This window comes from Lontra canadensis, unplaced genomic scaffold, assembly GCF_010015895.1.
Source record: "Lontra canadensis isolate GAN:19392208 unplaced genomic scaffold, GSC_riverotter_1.0 scaffold1, whole genome shotgun sequence".
NCBI classification, from domain to species: Eukaryota; Metazoa; Chordata; class Mammalia; order Carnivora; family Mustelidae; genus Lontra; species Lontra canadensis.
The window spans coordinates 117,343,692-117,351,220 of NW_022630995.1; the positions used below are offsets into that span (position 1 = coordinate 117,343,692).

The following is a 7,529-nucleotide window of genomic DNA, read 5'->3' on the forward strand; positions in this document are numbered from 1 at the left end:
CCACATTTATGTTTATAAACAAGGTGTAAGTGCATAATAAAAGTTCTGGAATGAAATGCACCAATTTCATGGCTCTTAACTCTAGAAGGAAAGAGATGAAGTATGTCTGCCCTTGCAATTTTTGCTCTGTATGCTTTTTATGTCATTTGATTTTTTTTTTAATAGCCTATTTGTAAATCAGTTGAAAACAGGACTTTTTAAAAAATCCCAAAATGATCTACATGTATATGTAGGCTTGGGAAGCTCTGCAAAGCCACTCTAGCCTATCACTTATTCCCACCTTAAGATGCTTGGCAAATCCTCAGTTGCAATCCTGGGTGCTGAGTCCTGCCCGCAAGAAGAGTTTCTTCAAAGACTGCAGGACAAAGATGGAAAAGCAGGGAGCTGACAGTGAAACTTGAAGACATACTTCTAAAGCTCATGCCGTTGAGTACAACTTATTTTTCACATCCAAGAGTGTACGTAACTGTAGAAAAGTGTGTGTGTGTGTGTGTGTGTGTGTGTGTGCGCGCGCGCGCGCGCTGTTGTTTAGATGATAATTTACAGGAATATTTAGCAGTAGAGAGCTACAAACCCATCATTGTTTCTGCCGCCTACCCATGAAGTAAGGTAAATGAGAAGTTAGGACTGGGCCCCAGTAATAGAGAAGGGTGATTTACAGCACTTACCCAGGACAGGAACATGGTCTTTTGAAGCTAAAATAGAATTGTCTGTTTAGAAAGTGTGCCAGGTCTGCCCTCCAGTCTGTTGGAACGGCACAGGTCTTTATTATCTGAGCCTTGATGTCACACTACAGTCTTGCCTTCAGCGGAGTGCGGTCTACGGGAAACCACAGACACTGACAGAGTCCTGTTCTAAGACAAAACAGACGAGACAAGGACATTTATCTGAGCACAGCCGAAGTACCCGCAGATAAACCTCTGGTCATACTACAGTAAAGACCCGTTGTGCTTCAGTCGTTTAGAATGGCTTGGAAGATTCTCAACAGCTAGATGTCCCAAGTAAAAGTAGCTGGGGTTGTGACAATTGTCATATCCAACAACCGTGGCAAACAGTGAACAAACATCTATTTACATAATCCAGGCTCCCAAAGTGCAGAAATGCTTGCCAACACAAAGCCTGAGAAGGACACAAAGGGCAAGGACAGCTCACCTCAGAGCTGGCACCAGTACTCAGTGATAACACTGCCACCTCACGGCACCCCTAGACACCACAAACAGAAACTACAGACATTGGTAGAAGTTGGCCTACTTAAAACAAACTTCACTTATAAGAGCTATATTAAAAACTGAAATGTGAAAGATAGAAATCTTTCTAACACAGTAAGAGGTTAATATCCCAAATACAGAAATCAGAAAGGAAAAAGAGGAACAGCCTGAAAGGGAGCATCTATTCTTTTCTGTTGCTCAGCTTCCTCTCTCTTCCTTGAGAACCCTTCCTAATGGTGAACTCACTACATGATTGAGGTGAAAACCTTCTGCCCATCTACTGAGCTGGGCACTTGAACTGGGTGTTAGGGTATTGGTCATCTAACCCACACTCTGCGAATGGCAGCTTGGTATGGGATGGGAAAAAATAGTATCATAGGGGACAAAATGTAAGAAGACACCGTTTCCCACCTAAAGAATTAGGTGGGGATTCCCGCCCCTCCCCGTGCCTTGCATTCTCCAAACATGATACCCAGGCTTGGTAAATGAACGGGTTATCAGTGCATGCTAAAATCACGAAGTGTCAGAGGTTGTGGGACCAGGGAAAAGCCCGTATTCACAACAGCGTTTCAGTGATTGTATCCTAACCAAACATCCAAAGTCAGCATCACTAACAATTTTAGCTGCCTCCTGATAGGACACAATGTGAAGTACACCACATCCCCTGTGGGGTCCTGCCAAATATCATCCAGCCTCTAAGACCTAACCCAGTTTGCGGGAAATACAGGATTTGGACAAATGAATTAAAGGATGCTTCGGGAAACACACAAATCCAAGATGTAGGACATCATATTTTTAAAAAAATTTTTTATATAATGACTAAATGTTACACACGAAACTTGACTGAATCCTGGTTTGAAAAAGAAGCTCCAAGACCTCTCAGGGACAATTACACAAATTTTAACATGAACTGAGTACTAGATGCCTGTTGAAAACTTTTCTTAGATGGTACGAGATGAAATGCATGAACTTTTTTGGACTGAAACCTAATTCAACATACATATATACATGGCACACATTTACCTAAGGACAATATGGTAAAATTTTAATTGCTGAATCTGTCCAAGTACTTTGATTCAGGGATGGCTGTGGAAACATTCTTTACCATAGCACCTAATTAGAAATAATCTCAGTGTCTAACAAGGAGGTTGGTTAAATAAACTGGTACAACCAATGAAGGACAATAACTACCAACATCTGTAACAGACAAGATAGGACACGGGACGTTTTTGTGTGAAAAAGATGAAAACCAAAGATTTTATGACCTGTCTGTCAAAGCCTAGTTCAAATGAGATATCTGCCCTTTAGCTTCTCTTAATGAGAACTAAAAAGACTCCCTTTTCCCCACACATGCTTGCCTTTATGTGCTTACCAGTTCCTGCTGCTTGTCAATTCTACCACAAGCTTGCTGAGTGAGGATGGGGGTCTGTTCAGCAGGACCAATGCAAGTAGAAGTCACCTAACCTACAGAACAAAAAGTGAAAAAGAAAGAGGAGGGTAGTGAGGTCTTTCTCAGTGTTCAGTCAGAGGCTAGAGGGTAGCTGTGGGGATATTGTGGTACAGTAAGGGGAAGCAGTAAATTAAAGGAGCCACGAACATTTGTGAATGTTCATGCCAGGTACTATGCTAAGCTCTCCAGAACCATCTAGCCCAATCCTTACCATCTTACTACTAGTTAGACACCAAATCAACGAAGTTGATAAAGGAGAAAACCCCAGAGAGGTTAAGTGACTTGCCCAAGGCCACACAGCAAACTCAAGAACCAGGATTAAAATTCACCAAGTCAGATTTCAGCACCTCAGTTTTTCCTGATTTACTAAAATCACTGAGGAAGAACATGAGGTCTTTCAGAGTAGCAAAGGGAGGAGAGACCAGATGGCCTCTCAAAGCCTATCAGTACCAACCAATCTGTCCACCCAACAAACATTGAAAACAGGCAAATTATGGTCACCGGTGCACCTGGCACTCAATGTCAGAAAGAGAAGATACCACACTGGTGAGAGGTTAATCTGTGTGACAGAAGTTCTTAAAAATAAAAGAAGAGAAGGATGAGCTTCCCTCTGCCCACATCTTTTCCCATTTCAACAAAATAAATAATAAATGAGGGTGTATTATTGCACCATGTCAGAATCTTCTTGGCTCTAAGTGGTAATTATATATAGCAATTTTAGGAATTACTTTATTCAGGCAAAATGAAAGCATGGATTCAACCCCAGTGATTTTTCTAAATTTTTATTGTTTTTTTTTTTACAGCTCGATCCTCTTGTGAAAAGGAAAGAATTTGAAGATTAACAAGTCAATTACATTTTTTTTAAACAGCAATTAATCCTCATTACAGAGAACAACAAACAAAAGATCTGTGGCACGTTCTTTGGAAAGATCTTTTGCAAAATTTTCTTCTAAAAAAAGAAAACTATAATTTTCACAGATCACATATGTCTCTTTCAAAGGACTATACAAGGCGGCTAAATTTTATTCACAAAAGCCCCAAGTCGCAGTTCCATTGCTGAAGTAGATAAAATACATGGAGTCCCCGTCACTTGGGTTGCACATCTTCCCATTGAGAGCATCACTGCTTCCCTATCCTACGTATAAACTCACTGTGTGGACTAGACAGCTGGCACGTTATTCCACAAGAACTAAAGACAAATTCATATTTCAGACCAGTGATCGTTTTATCAACTGGACCAACTTACTCCTTTTTTAAACAATTTCAATACCAAGATTTGACTTCCTCTAAAGTTATAAGAAAGCAACAAATATATAATATAATATAATATATAATGGTAATAAATAAAAAAAGGCAACCCTGCTCAGGTATCATCCAAAACATGATCACATTCAGAAAGAAACAAAAAACAAAAAAGATTTGGGACACATGCCTATAAACACACACACACACGCACACACACACGCACACAAGAACAGTGTATACTTGATATCTGAGGGGAGATGTGCAGTAATTTTAACAATACACGTTGATGGCCCGAACAAAAGGCAAAGTTAATACTGCCTGTGTTAAGCATCACTTAAACATCTACTTTTAAGCAAAGCACGTTACCTTCCTTAGGTCGGCCATTGCCTGGTCTTACCAGTGCAGCTGGGCCAGCCTTGCTGCCAGTGGGCTTATTCCCTTGTCCTTCCAGGTCAGTAGAGTAGAGTATCATCTAGGCTCACAGGAGCTGTGTTTCCTTCCTGCCCTTGTGGGTAGAGAAATACAGGCACTTTCTTACCCATCACAGTACCTGTTGAGATCTGTTGCACAGTGGAACATAGTGTGATTTCCCTGGGACAAGGGGAAATTCACAGCCCCCGTAAGTAGACAGATGGTGCTTGCCAACTCATCGTTAAGAACTCAAGAACATGGCCAGTGTCATCATTCTCAGTCATCAAGAAACCAGCACAACTGGATTGCATACTGGAGGTTTATATGGTAGAGATACCACCTGTGGTGTTTGAAGGAAAATCTGCAACACCATGTAATTCTGCCACTCCACCTCCAGCAAACAAAATGACGGAAAATAAAAAGGCACAGGAGAAACCTTCTATTCGTTAATTTTCAATAGGACCAAAAACAATCAAAAGAGACAACCCACTGCAGAAAGGGAACAAAGAAGTACCGCCATGATCTCCACATGCCTCCAGAGCCATATACACAACTCATTTTCCAGTGAGCAAATCTCTGCATCTGTGTTTCTAAAAGAAGCCCAACTACCCTAGCAAAATGGAAATACTGGTACTTGATGGTAAAGACTGTAGTAGAATAAGTGGCAATGTTTTTCAAAGATTTGTGTAGTGTCTGGGGAAAAAAAAATCCTTAAGAAAAAAGCAGACCCGGTGGTGGGAGGTAGGGAATCAAGCCTTCCTGGATTCATTAACCTGAAGATGAATAAATACGCATCAAACTTCATGAAGCAGGAGAACAAAAGGTGCAAGACCCACATTAACATGTCTTAAAGCCGTATCAAAATAAATACAGCATTATCCCCAAATTAGTATTTCTCAAAACTAGGTTTGGTCAACAAAGGCACAAGGAATACATCTAATTCAAACAGCCTCATACTCTGTGTGTGTGAATGTTTGCATGCATACAACACACACATGTCCTTTCTAGATTAGACACAAAAGCTGTTCATTTTGGAGGACATAATGGTTCATCTTTTTGCTTCTAAAAATTATTGGGCAGGAATCCTAATAAAATAGTAAGCTCCTGATTCTACTACCATGAATATTTAAGGTACCAATTAAGGCAAATTTTCGGCCAGAAAGGGGTCGACTGTTAGGTTCTCAAAAGCCTGAGATCTGGAATTAAAGGATATAAACGTGTTCTAACTTGTCTGGGGGAGAAAGCAAAGTATCTTGGTCAAAACAGATCTATAAAATAAAGTCCTTTTATTAAAAAAAAAAAAAAAAAAAAAAAGCAGATTCACTCAATGTCATTCACTGAGTGTGCCGTAGAAGCCAGTCTGTTGCGGTTCTCATCCTGACAATAGGCCTGCTGGACCCTCACTTCTTCACCACAGCTCGCGTGTGGTCAGTGTTTTCACATTCTTAACCCAGTGTCATTTGGCAAATTTCAGTGAAGCGTCTTTCATTCTTTAGCAGGACCCCTAGTCTGGCTAAAATCTCAAGCTCAGTGATTCACATTTTAATTATCTCCAGAATGGACAGAAACATTCAACATTTTAAAAAGTAAAGCAGTGTTCTTCCATCTCTTAGTAAAGACACACACACACACACACACACACACGCACATGAACACACAAAACTGTAGTGCCAAAGGCAAGATTTTACAATTTTCACTCCTGAAGATATTTTTGTATTTGTCTCATTTTATAATCTAGTCCTTTCAATTATCTACCTCAGTACAAATTCTGCCTTTGGGAATTTAAGCATGCAGTGAAAAAGTGCAGTGATTTTTAAAATTCTCTAGATTTCTATATACAACTGTAACAGGAAAAAGACCTTATGAACATTAAGGATTCATCAGCCACTATTTTTCACATACTCTATTTAAAAAGTAGCCACCGGGAATCCTTTTAGGTACAATGCAGTAAGAATCAGAAATATTCCATGTTCAAAATACTACAAATTGATCTCTGCAAATTGATTAGTTTTTCAAGGGACAAATTTTCAATATAAAGGTCGGGGGGGGGGGGGAACACTACTCACAAAGAATAAGGCCACTGAGAAAGCAATTGGTTTTTTGGTTTTTTCTTTTTTTTTTTCCTTTTTCTTTTAGAAGTGGCTGAGAAATGGACTCAGAAATGTCTTCAGTCACAGGAGCGCTGTTGCTCATGGGTGGCGCGCGCGCACACACACACACACACACACACACACACATACTCCAACACAGTCTGCATAGATCAGAACCTGTCCGAAGAAGACATGGCCTCCCAAACTGACAAGTGACTTGTACTGGGGAATGGTGGGTTAAAGGGGACAGAGAAGACCAAGTGAATGAGGGGGGAAAGGACATTAAATAATCACATAAACCTGATTCTGGTGTCCTGTTTCACACATATTAAGAGATGGACACGACGTCACAACCCACCAGACAATTACTGCTTAATTAACGGAAGGTTCCGTTGAATGGCTTTGCTTCAGAACATCAGTGAATGAAACAGGTCCATCAAGATCACATATCCGGTTCTCATGCTCAGATATATTCCTGTTGGACGTAACTCTCTGGCCTTCACCTAAACATGAGGTGCCAAACCTCTGAACTAGCTACCGATAAAAAAAAATAGGTTGGAGAAGACACTGAAGGAACGGCTTCAGACAATTCATACGTGAAAATCATCACCACTCCCTTCCTCTACACATCCCTTTATGTATTGACCAAATCACCGAGCTCTTATATTCCTCATACGGACTTTTGACCTCTTCATTTTAAAGATGGCACTCCCTTCTTCATTAGTAGTATGAACATGACAAACATTCTGGGTAGGAAACAAAATGTGAAGGGGCAGAATGGGATGAAGGGGGAGAAAAATGAACCAAGGGTAGTGATAACACTCACTTCTCAATTTTAATACATGTGCAAATTCTACTTCTAAAAGGGATATCAAGAATTGGCTTTTAAAAACACTGAACTCAAAATAATGCTTCCAATAACCTTCAAAGTTTCAATTAAAAAAAATCTGTGCTTATGGTTACGTGGGAATTTTGATTGTTTTCTTTCCTTTTAGGTCATTCCCTATGAACTTGGTTTAATATCTAATACGGCAATAACAACATATGGGAAGGCCACAGTTCCTCTTCAATCCAATCAAATCTAGTTGATTGAGAACACTTTGGAGTGAAGGCATGCGGTGACAA

The 7,529-nt window shown here is 40.2% G+C and overlaps 1 long non-coding RNA gene across 1 annotated transcript; it reads right to left on the bottom strand.

Moving 5' to 3' along the window:
- Positions 1-274: 274 nt before the first annotated feature.
- On the bottom strand, positions 275-2,738 carry LOC116870386. Its single transcript, XR_004383208.1, has 3 exons — positions 2,581-2,738; positions 669-854; positions 275-355 (listed from the first exon to the last, which is right to left on the bottom strand). It is a non-coding gene; the product is annotated as an uncharacterized LOC116870386 (long non-coding RNA).
- Positions 2,739-7,529: the final 4,791 nt, after the last annotated feature.